This window comes from Micromys minutus (genome assembly GCF_963924665.1).
Source record: "Micromys minutus genome assembly, chromosome: X".
NCBI classification, from domain to species: domain Eukaryota; kingdom Metazoa; phylum Chordata; class Mammalia; order Rodentia; family Muridae; genus Micromys; species Micromys minutus.
The window spans coordinates 43509542-43525440 of NC_137970.1; positions in this window are offsets into that span (position 1 = coordinate 43509542).

Consider the following 15899-nt stretch of genomic DNA (forward strand, 5'->3'; position numbering starts at 1 on the left):
GCATGTCCATCTTAAAACTATTTCAGGTTTTCATTCTAATGTCAACAGAACCTTACAGTATATTGCTTGACTTAGCTCCTCAGGTTTTTTTTTTTTTTTTTAATAACACAGTGTCTCTCAGCTGCTATTGTTCGTTTTTTTCACCAACATTAAGAAAATTTAGAGGTAACAACATTATTTAGTCTGTCATTGATGGTTTTACTCTCCCTTTTTGCTTAAAAAACATTTTTAAGATACAATTGTCTCTTTCTATAACTGCTTGTCCTGTGGAATTGTGGGATATACCAGTACCATGTTTTATATTGTAAATATGCAAAACTTGCTTTATCTTATTGGATATATAGTTGGGAGCATTGTCACTTTTAATTCATGCAGGTGCCCCCATAATTGCCATCATTTCCAGTAACAGTATAATTACACAATCAGCTTTTTCAGAACATAAAACAATTGCCCATCCTGTGTGCATGTGTATATACCTTTGTTTTCCAAATTCTGTAAGATGGAAAACATCCACCTGCTAGATACCATTTGTTTTTGTACCCTTAGGGGTATTATCAGCTGGTAACACAGTTTTGTTGCATAAAAAACACGTAGGACACATGATTATTGTTTCTTTGGAGTGTTGTCAAGTGAAGGAAATTTTTTCTTTAAGCCTTTCCCATTAACATGATGTTTCTCATGAAATTTAATACCCCTGATTTAATTTATCCTTTATCTCTTCATGACACTATATTCTATACCATTTTTCTTACCAGAACCCATCCTTCCTTACTCAGTTATTAGCTATCTAATCTGTGTGACTATTTAAAATAAAACACATACATACAAGGTATAAAATATAGCATTTACATATAAGAGAAAATGTGCCTTGTTTGGTTTTCTGTGTCTGTGTTGCCTCTCTAAGGATGATTGATTCTAAATTTATCCAATTACCTGGAGTAAAATTTAATTCACCTTTTTAAACAGTTAAATAGCATTCCATTGTGTAAATTCATCACATTTTCATTATCCATTCATTAGTTGGTAGACATCTTGCTTGAACCTAATTTCTGGTTATTATGTTAACGAAAATGTATTTGCAAATATCTCTGGAGTAAGATGTAGATTTTGGAGTGCATATCCACTAAAGGGATATGAATCACACCACTCCTCTTAAGGATTAGCAGTCTGTGTGCAAAAGGGATAAAATGATTGTATACCCAGAGGTGTTAGATAATTCTAAAAAAATTAATTTTCTGGACACAACAGTGCAGATACACACAGAGGCTGTGATGCCATGCATACGTCCCTCAAAGCTTGATCCAAAAAAAATCTAGGACAAAGGGGGGAGTTGCCACAAGCTCACATCTATATCCAGATGCTTTTCACAAATGACAAGCTATTGGAAAAAAGAAAATCAGTTTCCTTTCATGGAAAGACACTGTGTATATCAACTGCGCTCCATAGTGCTCAGGAGCAGCTGTTGCTCAATGCAAATCAGACTCTGTTTTGGGTGACGTTTCTTTGTTTTCATAAAAGAGAAATAATATGGAAACACATGGGTAAGAATTAGATATGATCTGGCAGGTATTGGAAAGATAAAATAAAAATACTCTGTATAAAATTTACAAAGAATAAAGATAAACATTATGAATTAAGAATTTTATGTGTAAGTACACCCATCCTTCTCTGTTCTCCAATGCCTTTTGTATTTTCTATTCACTGTTAAATTATTGACATATTTTCTTTTAAATATTATTGTGACATGTAAACACATGCAAACATGCACTTGCATGTGCACACACACAGAAACACCCACACATACATACACACACACACACACACAGAGAGAGAGAGAGAGACAGAGAGAGAGAGAGAGAGAGAGAGAGAGAGAGAGAGAGAGAGAGAGAGAGAGAGAGAAAGAGAGAGAACCAGATGATTTAGTATTGTTCAGATCATTCTTCTCCAGGGACATGTCACTTTTGTTATCCAATCCCAGTGGCCAACCCCAAGCACAAACACATATTAGTAACATTAAATGAGCTCATCAGGTCACTGACAAATATATATATATATATATTACTAATAACTAAAGAATATATCATGGATGTGAGGACTGTGGATGGGTATATCAGTTAGGGTTCTTACAGAAATGTGTATGTGTATGAGTGTGTATGTGCACATGTGTATATGTATGTATGTATGTATGTATGTATGTATGTATGTATGTATGTTTGTATTATTTTATTTCTTAGAGTAGGTTATAGGCTGTGCTTTGACTCTTCCAACAATGGCTATCTCTTAGCCTCCTGATAAAAAGTCCAAGAATTCAATAGTTGTTTAGTATAAAAGAATGAATACATCAGCTTATTTTTAATATATAATATATCCCTGAATCCTGAAGAAGTATGCTTTAAAGCCAATGAAGAAATGAACTTGCCAGTGAGAGCATGGATGGGAAAGAACACAGAGAGCAAAGAGCTTTTCCTTTCTGTGTCCTTTATGTGAGCTGCCGTGAGAAGATAAGTTCTTCCTACTTCATATGGTCCAATAAACGATCCCTCATAAGTGTACCCAACAGTTTAAGTTTTATTTCAGTTGTACTCAAGTTGACAACCAATAATGGCCATAACAGAAGGGGAAATTGGAGAAAATGAAAAGAAGAAAATGAAAGAAAAATTGATATAATTGCTGTACTAATATATAAAATTCTCAAAGGGAGAAAACTTACAACACTATATTTTTAAAAAACAGAATTCAAAAATTAAAAACTCAAAAATGATTTTATCAAATATTTAAAAAAATATTTTTAAATGCTTGGGTATTTGCCAAATATGTATGTGTAACATGTGAAACCCTGGTAGCCATGGAGATTAGAAAAAGCCACTAAATTCACTGGAACTGCACTTACACATGACTACAGCCAACACACTGGTGCTAAAAACTAAACCTGGGTCATCTACAGAAGCATAAAATGCCCAAAGCACTGAGCTATCCTTCTACCTCCTACTTTATTGTATATGTCTAAGTCTTTATAACTGGAATTTCTGGACATTCACCATGCCCTTGACTACCCTTTCTAATATCTCTAACAGTTGTCAAACTCTATTACTTCACTTACTATCCTCATCTTCATCTAAAATTGTATGGAGTTTTATATCTTTCAAAATTTATAAGAAATGAAATTCAATGTTTTGCCAAGGAAATTTTTAAGCAAAATGATAAAGTTTAGTACAGGCCTTTCGGATTGATTATAATGAGATGCAAAATGGTAGAGATTAATTGGACAAGCTGGTATTTTAAAACAGCAACCAGAAAAAGATGTGGAAAATTTTTAGACTATCTATATCAGAAAAGGAAGGAAAGTTTGTTCAAAATAAAATAATAAAAATGCAACTAAATCATTTAATAAGAAGAGCATTATGAACTCCTGCATGTATGAATCATGAATTTAATTGGGCACCTCAAGAATGGAGGTAAGATTATACCATCCAGAACTTCCAAATGAGAGAAGAGGAATGGGAAACAAAAAAGCTACAGGATGACACAAAGGTATTGTACACTTCAGATTTTATAGGGCTGCAGGATATAGTTATCTGGATATATGTCATCTTAAAAGAGGGATGAGTGATCCAAAATGATTGTCTGCAAGTTTGATTTTTCTTGGGTTGCAATATATTGATAAGTCAAGGCAAAATATTTCAAGGGAGGGATTTCTGACCATGTTCAAGATACTAAAGCTTCCATTGAGGGATGTGAGGTTAATGTTAATAGCCATGTCGACCTTGGCAAAGGAATACTGGGGCAATTGATGATCATTTCCAATCCTTTATAATCTCAAAAATGTCTTCAGTCTTGTCCAAATAAATTTGGTCCTCTTGGAGGAACAGGTGGAAATTTGTCTTTAAATTTGCTCCAACTTTGAACTGATGAGAATTTCTCTATAAAATATAGAATTTGAGGAAAATGATGTAAAACATCCTGTTTATCAGACAGGCTACTACATCTATATTCACCCTGACTACAAGTACATGTGCATAAGGGTTTCTGGATGAGTGCTTCCCTACCTGCACATGTGCATATGCCTGTGTGTATGTTTGTGTGTTGAAAGTAATTTGGCCTGGAAGTTGGTAAGGTAGTGCTATTTGACTTCTACTACCAAGCAATGTCTTTTACAGCTCAGAGACAGCAAACACAGGCACTTTCCATTCAAGGTACCTTCTGAATATTTCCTAGGTGTCTAAAAGATTTGGGATCTAACCTAGTTATTAAGCCCAGATGAAATTTTTATTTGTCAACATACAACAATCAACTGGAGATGAGGAAAAAATTAACTTTTCAGCAAGTGTCTTACACATTCTATACATAATGGTGGTGAGAGGGTGCTACAACCTGTTTGCCCTACTCAATATGACTTTAAAAAGGACACAGGTATAGAAAATGGAATCAGTTGAAAACATGGAAGGGGGAGAGATCACAAGGCCTCAATCCCAGACAAGGACTCCAGGCAACTGAGGAATGTTGAAAGGGGGAGAAATAGTCTTCTCCAGGAAAGATCACACCTTTTAGTTATACAGTACTAAATGGTTAGCCCCGAAAAATATACATACAATAGCATTACACATACATGGCAGGTTATACTTAAATATTAAGGAACACACACACACCCACAACTGGAGTAAAAGGGGTCTCAAATTTGAAAAATAACAAGGGGTTTTTTTTTACATGAGAGGGGTTGAAAGAAATAAGAGGTATCTCTATCTCTATATCTATATAATACACATATATAGTAATGTAATACATTATATATAATGTGTACATATATTTCATATATATATACATACATATAGTAACATAAAGGAAGCAAAGATATGTAAAAATATAATATCAATTTTGTCGCTATTTCATTTCTAGTATCTGCTTTTAAATTTCTGACAATACCTCTTCTTACCTGACCAAAAATGTCATCCTAACCTGCAATGCTTTATGTTTTCTTGATCTATGATTAGGCCCAACATCAAAATTCATTAGTCGAGTCAGTAAGCATGCTGATTTTTGTAGTCAAACTAGAAAATGCAAGAAGAGATTCACTTCATCTTGAACGAAGATTCCAGATTCTTGTCAATTCTTACCATAAAATCTGAAAGGATTTAAAATTGTTTTAAGGAAATGCACTTATTTGTCTGCAGGCAGTTTTCAGTGTTGTAAAATAGATACTATTGACTTTTTCCAGGTTTATGTATTTTTAAGGGGAATTGGCTTGGTATACTCCTCCTACTTTCACTGTTGATTTTGAACTGTATTAAAAAATAAACACATCTGGGGCAGAGCGGAGCCTGGCCTACCTGCCAGGCCGAAGGGCGGCTCATAGAGGCGGAGCAACTGCGATTGGGAACAGAAAATTAGAACTTCTGTTTCCACCCGGAGGCGACTTCCAGACTCAGAGTGGAGCCTGGCCTACCTGCCACCCGGATCAGCGGCTCATAAAGGCTGAGCAACTGCAATTGGAAACAGAAAATTAGAACTTCTGTTTCCACCCGGAGGCGACTTCCAGATGCAGAGCGGAGCCTGGCCTACCTGCCAGGCGGAACAGCAGCTCATAGAGGCTGAGCAACTGGTAAGTGGGAGACCAAGACTGCAGGGGAGCAGAGAGATCTCTTCGGGGTGCACAGGGAAAGTGCACAACATAACTTACCCTGCCACGCCTTGCCCGATCCAGCGATTGGGAACAGAAAATTAAAACTTCTGTTTCCACCCAAAGGCGACTTCCGGACGCAGAGCAGAGCCTGCCCTACCTGCCACAAAGACCGGCGGCTCATAGAGGCTGAGCAACTGGTGGGTGGGAGACTTGGGCTGCAGGGGAGCAGAAAGATCTCTGTGGAGTACACAAGGAAAGTGCACCCCCTGCCTTGCCCTGCCCTGCCTTGCCTGATCCAGCAAAAAGAAACAGAATGTTGGAACTTCTGCTTACACCCGACGACTCTGAGGCATAAAACAGGGCTCTACCCATCTGACAACTCAACCAGTGGAGAACCAGGGAAACAGACCAGATACAAGGGAAAGGTAAGAACATATCACTGACAACAAAATGGCAAGAGGAAAGAGAAAGAGTATATCCCAAGGGAACCAAGACAATCTAGCAACACCAGAGCCCAGCTCTCCCATAACAGCAAACATCGGAACTCCAAACACTCCAGAAAAAGAAGACACAGACCTGAAATCATGCCTCAAGATGCTGATAGAGTTACTTAAACAAGAAAGGGAAGAAAAGCAAAAAGATTCAGAAGCTTTTAAAGAAGAAACAAGAAAAACACTCAAAGAACTCAAAGAACTAGAGGAAAACAGAACCAAAGAAATAAAGGAATGGAAGAGGGAAAGTAAAACAGAGATTGACACAATAAAGAAAACACTAAAAGAGATAACCATAGAGTCAGAACACCAAAAAAAGAAATCAGGAGTCACAGAAGCAAGCATTTCCAATAGATTACAAGAAATCGAAGAGAGAATCTCGGGGGCAGAAGACAACGTAGCAAACATAGACAAAACAGCCAGAGAAGATGCAAAAAACAAAAAGCTCCTAACCCAAAATGTCCAGGAAATCCAAGACACAATGAGAAGACCGAACCTAAGGATAATAGGAATAGAAGAGGTAGAAGAGTATCAACTAAGGAGCACAGTAAATATCTTCAACAAAATCATAGAAGAAAACTTCCCTACCCTCAAGTATGAGAAGACCACGAGCATAAAAGAAGCCTTCAGAACTCCAAATAGGTTGGACCAGAAAAAAAATACCTACCGACACGTAATAGTAAATACATCAAGCACCCAAAGTAAAGAAAGAATACTAAAAGCAGTAAGGGGGAAAGGTCATGTAACATATAAAGGCAGACCAATCAGACTCACACCCGATTTCTCAACAGAGACTATGAAAGCTAGAAGAGTCTGGACAGACGTCATGCACTCCTTAAGAGAGCACAAGTGCCAGCCCAAGCTGCTATACCCAGCAAAACTATCAATCACCTTCGATGGAGAGACGAAGATATTTGAAGACAAATCAAAATTCACACAATATCTGACAACAAACCCAGCACTAGAACGAATTATAGGTAGAAAACCCAATACAATGAGGGAAAATACAGCCTAGTAAGAACAAGAAAACTCCTAAACAAGAAAACTAAAAGAAGAAAAAAAACACAGACACAACTCAACCCAAAAAAGCAATAATGGCAGGAAACAGAAACAACTATACCTTGATATCTATTAACATAAATGGCCTCAACTCCCCAATAAAGAGACATAGACTATCAGACTGGATACATAAACAAAATCCAGTCTTTTGCTGCATACAGGAAACTCATCTCAGAGAAAAAGACAGACACTATCTAAGAATAAAAGGGTGGGAAAAAAACTTCCAAGAAAACAGCTCCAAAAAGCAAGCTGGAGTGGCTATTCTAATATAGAATAAAGTAAATTTCCAACCAAAAGTTATCAAAAAAGATAAGGAAGGACACTTTTTACTCATTACCGGGGAAATCTGTCAGGAGGAACTCTCAATCCTTAACATATATGCTCCAAATAAAAAATCACCCACATTCATAAAAGAAACCCTACTAAAGCTCAAAAAATACATTTCACCCCACACAATAATAGTGGGAGACTTTAATACCCCACTCTCACCAATGGACAGATCAGGGAAACAGAAACTGAACAAGGACACTGCAAAACTAGCAGAGACTTTGAACCAACTAGAATTAATAGATATATACAGAACATACTATCCCAAAGTAAAAGAATACACATTCTTCTCACCACCCCATGGCACCTTCTCAAAAATTGAACACATAATTGGACACAGAACGAGCCTCCATCGATATAAGAAGATTGAAATACTCCCATGCATCCTCTCAGATCACTATAGGCTATGGCTGATATTTAACAACAACAAAGACAACAAAAAGCCCACATACACATGGAAACTAAACAATGCTCTGTTAAAGGATAGCAGGGTCAAAGAAGAAATAAAGAAAGAAATTAAGGACTTTCTAGAATTCAACAAAAACAAAAACACAACATACCCAAACTTATGGGATGCAATGAAAGCATTATTGAGAGGAGAACTCATAGCCCTAAGTGCTTCCAAAAAGAAACTGGAGAGAGCTCACATCAGCAACCTGACAGCACAGCTAAAAGCCCTAGAACAAAAGAAAGCAGATATACCCAAAAAGAGTAGACAGCAAGAAATAATCAAAATTAGGGCAGAAATAGACCAAATAGAAACAAAAAGAACCATTGAAAAAATCAACAAAACCAAGAGTTGGTTCTTTGAGAAAATCAACAAGATTGATAAACCCCTAGCCAGACTAACTAAAGGGCAAAGAAAGAGTATCCAAATTAACGAAATCAGAAAGGAAATTGGAGAAATAATGACTGAAACTGAGGAAATTCAGGAAATCATCAGATCCTACTACAAAAATTATACTCCAGAAAATTGGAAAATCTGGAGGAAATGGATGAATTCCTAGACAGATACAAGGTCCCAAAGTTAAACCAAGACCAAGTAAACCATCTAAATAACCCTATAACACCTAAAGAAATAGAAGAAGTCATCAAAAGCCTCCCAACCAAGAAATTCCAGGACCAGACGGGTTCAGTGCAGAATTTTATCAGACATTTATTGGGGAGATAAGACCAATACTTTCCAAACTATTCCAAAAGATAGAATCAGATGGAATATTACCCAACTAATTTTTTGAGGCTACAATAACCCTCGTACCTAAACCACACAAAGACCCTACAAGGAAAGAGAACTTCAGACCAATCTTACTTATGAAAATTGATGCAAAAATACTCAACAAAATCATTGCAAACCGAATCCAAGAACACATCAAAATGATCATTCATTATGACCAAGTAGGCTTCATCCCTGTGATGCAGGGATGGTTTAACATAAGGAAATCCATCAATATAATCCACCATATAAACAAACTCAAAGATCAAAATCACATGGTCATCTCACTAGATGCTGAGAAAGCATTTGACAAAATCCAACACACCTTCATGTTAAAAGTCCTGGAAAGAACAGGAATCCAAGGCCCATACTTAAACATAATAAAAGCAATATACAGCAAACCAACAGCCAACATCAAACTTAATGGCGAGAAACTTGAAGCAATCCCACTAAAATCAGGGACTCGACAAGGCTGCCCACTGTCCCCCTACCTATTCAACATAGTACTGGAAGTCCTGGCTGGAGAATTTAGACAGCAAAAGAAGATCAAGGGGATACAAATCGGAAAGGAAGAGATAAAAACATCACTCTTTGCTGATGACATGGTAGTGTACTTGAGTGACCCCAAAAATTCCACCAGAGAACTCCTACAGCTGATAAACAAGTTCAGCAAAGTGGCTGGATACAAAATTAACTCAAACAAATCAGTAGTCTTCCTATACTCAAAGGACAAACATGTTGAGAAAGAAATTAGGGAAAACGTACCCTTCACAATCATTACAAAAACTATGAAATAACTTGGTGTGACTCTAACTAAACAAGTGAAGGACTTGTATGACAAGAACTTCAAACCTCTAAAGAAAGAAATTGAGGAGGATCTCAGAAAATGGAAAGATCTCCCATGCTCATGGATTGGAAAAATCAAAATCTTAAAAATGGCCATCCTACCAAAATCAATCTACAGATTCAATGCCATCCCCATCAAAATTCCAACCCAGTTCTTCATGGAATTGGAAAGATCATTGTGCAATTTCATATGGAATAACAAAAGACCTAGAATAGCGAAATCCATCCTCAACAACAAAAAAACATCTGCAGGAATCACTATCCCTGACGTCAAGCTATATTACAAGGCAATTGTGCTGAAAACTGCATGGTACTGGTACGGAAATAGGCACGTGGATCAATGGAATAGAATAGAAGATCCAGAAATGAGCCCTCATATATATGGTCACCTGATTTTTGACAAAGGAGCAGTAAATATTCAATGGAAAAAGGACAGCTTATTCAACAAATGGTGCTTGTCCAACTGGCACTCAGCATGCAAAAGAATGAAAATAGACCCTTTCTTATCTCCTTGTACAAAGCTCAAGTGTAAGTGGATCAAAGATCTCCACATTAAACCAGATACACTGAAACTATTAGATGAGAAAGTAGGGAAAACCTTAGAACACATAGGTACAGGAGAAAATTTCCTGAACAAAACACCAGTGGCTCAAGCTCTAAGGTCAAAGATTAACAAATGGGACTTAATGAGATTGCAAAGTTTCTGTAAGGCTAAGGACATCGTCAAGAAAAAAAACAGCAACCAACAGAATGGGAAAAGATCTTTACCAAAACCACATCAGATAGAGGCCTAATATTCAAGGTGTACAAGGAACACAAAAAACTAGACACCAGAGAATCAAATAACCCTATTAAAAAATGAAGTACAGAGCTAAACAAAACGTTTTCAGTTGAGGAATATCGAATGGCCGAGAAACACCTGAGGAAGTGCTGGACATCCTTAGCCATCAGGGAAATGCAAATCAAAACAACCCTGAGATACCACCTCACACCAGTCAGATTGGCCAAGATCCAAAACTCAGATGGCAGCAGATGCTGGCAAGGCTGTGGAGAAAGAGGAATACTTCTCCACTGTTGTTGGGGTTGCAAGCTAATACAACCACTCTGGAAATCTGTCTGGCGATACCTCAGAAAATTGGATATAGTACTACCTGAAGACCCAGCTATTCTTCTTCTGGGCATATACCCCAGAGACACTTTAATTCACAACAAAGATATATGCACCACAATGTTCTTAGCGGCTCTATTTATAATAGCCAGAAGCTGGAAGGAACCCAGATGTCCTTCAGAAGATGAATGGATACAAAAATTGTGGTACATATACACAATGGAATACTACTCAGCCACCAGAAACATTGACTTAACCAAATTCTTAAGGAAATGGCTGCATCTACAGAATATCATCCTGAGTGAGATAACCCAGTCACAAAAGAACAGACATAATATGCAGTCACTGATAGTGGGATGCTAACTCCAGAGGCTTGCACTCCCCCAGAAACAACTCACAGACTGTATGAAGTCGAAGAAATAAAGAAAACAAAAAAATATACACATATTTACAAAACAAGAAGACTTTGACTATTTCCATGTTGGGTTTTGTTTTGCATGTACTTTACGCTTATTGTAACTATTAGGTTTTCAATGCATACTGTCAAGCCCTTGAAAAAAATCAAGTACTGACTAAAAAATTATATTCACATGATTTTATGTAAAAATTATTTCAATGTCTGAAAAAACAGTACTGACAAAAATGTATAATTTTAAGCATAAAATGTTTAAAATCTGTACATTTATCTTTGTTTTGTAAAATAAAGTCGTTTAAAAAAATAAACACATCTGGGATCTCTCATTTCTTACATTTATGATCACAGGCCAGCTATATGATGACCACATCTATGCCAGGGGGAAGAGTTTTCATGGAGACTTTACAGTTCTTCCTAAAATTAGACATAATATCAGCACATATGAAAACAGAATAAGATGTTCTAAAAGAATGTTCCATTATTATTCCCGCATATGCTGAAGGTTATTTTTTAAATTTATTTACATTTTTTTCTATACTATTCTAAGCCAAAGTGCTTATGGAGAATTAGATATCCCCTATACCTAGCAATTTAATACCCGTAAACTGTGGTGAATCTGAGTGTAGTGCTCTTACAATAGTGCTATTTCTATAGGAATTACCAAGAGCAGGAAATTTCACTTTTAGCACCACATATAAAAATCATAACTTCTTCAATGCCTATCTACATTTGACTATCCATCCTATTATATTTAATACTATGTTATCAATGTAATAATTCTTAGAAAATAACTTATGTTAAATGATTATCAGTTATTAATGTTATCATGTTGAAGAAACCATCTCAGCATTGCTTACAACTCACCAGTTCTTTGAAACTAGCCCAGTAACAAACACAGATGATATAAAGCTTATTGTTAATTGTTAAACAGAGTATCTGTTAAAGTGGTTTTATGTATACATGGAATATTTATAATTAAATTATTAAAATATGTCACAATGAGAGAAGCTATATGTCTTGATCTGATACTCTGTTCAGTCTATAAAAATTCAGGAAGCTTTACAACTTATAAAGTGTCATTTAATGACAATATTTACTGTGTTATTGAAAAATACATTACACAACTCATTCAAATATTCTATGGTCATTTAAAATAATAAATTAGCGCTATAGTACTACTCACTGTTCTATTACTTTGTACAAGAAAGAACAAAATATATAAATTACCTTTAGTAGAATGATCATTTTCACAATGTTAATTCTAGCTACCCAGACAAAGGAATATTTTCCATATTTTAGTATATTTATTTGTTTCTTCAGAGATTTACATTTTCATTGTAGGTGTCATTCAGTTCTTAGTCTAGGTTAATTTCTTCACATTTTTGAGGCTATTGTAAATAGGAGTATCTAGGATCTTTGCCCCAGTATGTTTCTTCTTGATGTATGGTACCAGTTGCGTTTCACTTGCCTATGAATTAAGTTTATCAATTGACATATGTGACCTCATAAAATGTAAAAACTGCTTTATGGACTCTACCTTTTTCAAGTAGACCCAGGAACCCCCCAAGTTTTCTTTTTTCTGCTTTCCTTTTCAGCCTTTCTTTTCACCCTATTTTCATTACTTTGTTTTACCCACATTCCTTTAGAAACACTCTCTAACCAGTAGCCACAAGATGCTTGGAATAAGATCAATGGCTGACTGAGCATTCATCAGAGATGATACTTCTTTCACTCAATGGAAATTAGCCTACAGAGGCCCATAGATAAACAGGGTTCTGACTATGAGAATCGTTCAAACCCTCAATCCTAAATGTGATTTCTTCACCAAACTACTCTTTTCAAGGCTTAGAAATCTATGCCCAAAAGATGGCAAAAGACCCTAAAAGTCAGAGGTAATGGATGACTCCAAGGAAGCAAAGTCTTTTAGACACAGCAGGACTGATGTACCTGTAAACTTCCAGAGACTGTGGCAGCATAGACAGAAACTACACAGATTAAACTAGACAGATAAAATTTAAGCATCAAGAAAAAAGAAGTGGACATGGGCCCCACATTTTTTTCCAAGAAACTCTTTGTAATTGGTATCTACTAACAAAGGGCAAATTAATTTTCTCCAATGGAGTATTCCTAGTATGTCAATCAAACTCCAGGATGGGCACCATGCTCAGAACTGGTTAGCCAACACTAAATGAATTCCACGTGTTGTTTTCTTTCTTTGTTTACTGTAAGTTTTGGCTTCATCTTATTTAGATTTAGATATTTTTCTTTTTTTTTCTTTTTTGTATTTTATGGATTTTTAAAAGAGAGATAACATGAGAGAAACAGAATTGGATGAGTAGGGAGATGGAGAGGATTTGGGAAGAGTAGAAGAAAAGAAATATGTCAAATATATTGTTTGAAAAAATAAATAAGAAGAGAAATATTGGTGTAGGCTGTAGAATATACCAAACGTTTATATCACACAATGAATAGAGTTGAATAAAAATGCCAGGAGCACATTGACAAGATTCTACATCACAGTCTGAGCCCATGAAAAAGATGTCTCTAAGAATAACAAATAATTAGACATTGAAACAAAGAGGAAATGTCATCATACTTGCCAATTGGGGAAATACAAATTAAAATCACCAAGATTTCATTGTAGTCTAGCCAAGATGAGTAAGATAAACAAAACAGTTGACAACAGATGAATGTAGGGATTTCAAACTGGTGCAGCCACTCTGGAAAATCAATTTGGAGGATTCTCAAAATGGTAAAACCAAATATGCTGTATGACTCAGCTATACTACTGAGAGACATATAACCAAAGAACTTGACCTTCTACTCCATAGATGGCTGATTTACCATGGTCATTATGATTGTAGTCAACTGATGAATAAACAATGAAAATGTGGTACTTATATGCTATCAAATATTATTCACCCCTTTAAAGAGAAAAATGTAATCATGAAGTTTGGAGATAAATGGATGTAATTAGAAAAAAATATATTTGGAGTAAATTAACAAAGAAATATAAATACCCCAATTTTTTCTCTCTTCTCATATGGATGCTAGCTCTAAAACTTTAGATAAAGCTATGTATTCTGAAATAACCATAGATATCAAAAAATTAAAACACATCATGATGTGTTGAGAAAAGAAGTACTAGAAAAGAGAGTATTAGGGCATAGTTATTATGAAAAAGAACATGAGAAAAGCTGGTAGAGAGATTACTTGGGGAGACAGGTATGTCGATGCGAAAGGAAAAGGAGAGAAGATAATTACCAGTAAGGATGATTGGATAAAATGCCTTGTGGAATCATATTAATTTTATGGCTATTAAAAATTAAATATATAACTGAAGTTATGTCAATTGAAGTGACAATAATCCCCACACAAACTATCTAATAAAAAACATATTGTTAGTCAAATTTCTTGATGTCAAGGACATAAAGAGATGCCTTACCCCCAAACATTGTAAACTATTATTGTTACTATTGGTGCTTTCTACAAACAGAAAGAAGTTAAAGCCTTATTGCTGAAGACATGATTCAGAGAAAGTATTTAGAAGAATATATCTGGATCTAATTTGGAAGCTTTCTCCCTAAGGCCAAGATCTCATAGTTCTGGAAGGATATGTGAAGCTTCCAATTGAGAAATGAAATCAATAGTCCTATCCAGCTTAACACCTGTTATGCCACAACAATGCTCAGCAGACCAAGATATTTTGAAGTGTGTAATAGTGACACCTGTATGATAGGTGTAACCAGAAGTCATCTAATTGCCAACTTTCCAAACAGGAGGACTTCTAAATACTTAGAACCTAAGATGTAGATCTCACCTGTAACAAGATATAGTGATCAACTGATTGTGAAGTGTCCACCATAATACATATATTTAAAATATAGCAGTTACATGCTAGGCTTAGGCAACATCACAGAAGTGAATCCAGAAAACTTGTAAGAGCCTAAGAATCAAACATCTGCTGAGATATAGTCTCTTCTTAAAAAAAAAAAAAAAAAAAAAAAAAAAAAAAAAAAAAAAAAAAAAGGCCATAAGGTGGAATCATGAAACTAAGAAGTTGAGGGAGCAGTGGAGTTGAATATAATCAGGGTTTGATGTTTGAGGTTTTCTAAAATTATTAAACATATTATATTATTAAGTAAATATTCTTTTTTCAAAAAAAACTTTAAATAAATTTAATCTGATTCAAATACCCTCAGATTGGATTTCAATTCCCTATTTCTGAGATCCTTTTACCTCTTGAGTTTCTAGTCCTCATTTGTAAAATTGAGAAATCAATGCCTACTCTTATTAATTGGCTATAGATTATTAATTGTTGTTGGATATGAAAGTGCCTTCAATGATGGCTGGCACGTAGAAGGAATTCAGCTCATTAAAGTTATTATTAGCTATTTTTATTTTCTATTACTTCAGTGGTGAAATGTGTTTTGCTTTGTTGACTACTAGCAAACATTGTTGAGTACTACTACTACACTAACATTTTAAGTCTAATCAAAGCTTCTCAGAGATGGTGTTCATGTAGCATGATTCTGGAAAATTACTGTTTGCTTGGCACATTTTCAGTTGCACTTTGATTAGAAAGTATTATCTAGAGAGACCAATTAATCGTCACACATCATTTGACCTAATGGACTTCACTGATAACTTCTTATGGCCATTAAATAGTACCATCCCAGAAATCTTAGCCGTAAAACTGCAGAACAATATGTTAATTACATGCCAGTTGTTAAATTGAAGCAAAGAAATTCCTTTCATAATATTCTTCCAGCGTTTCTTTTTATAATTTGAGAATCTTATAAATAAGTATAGTGTATCTTGAT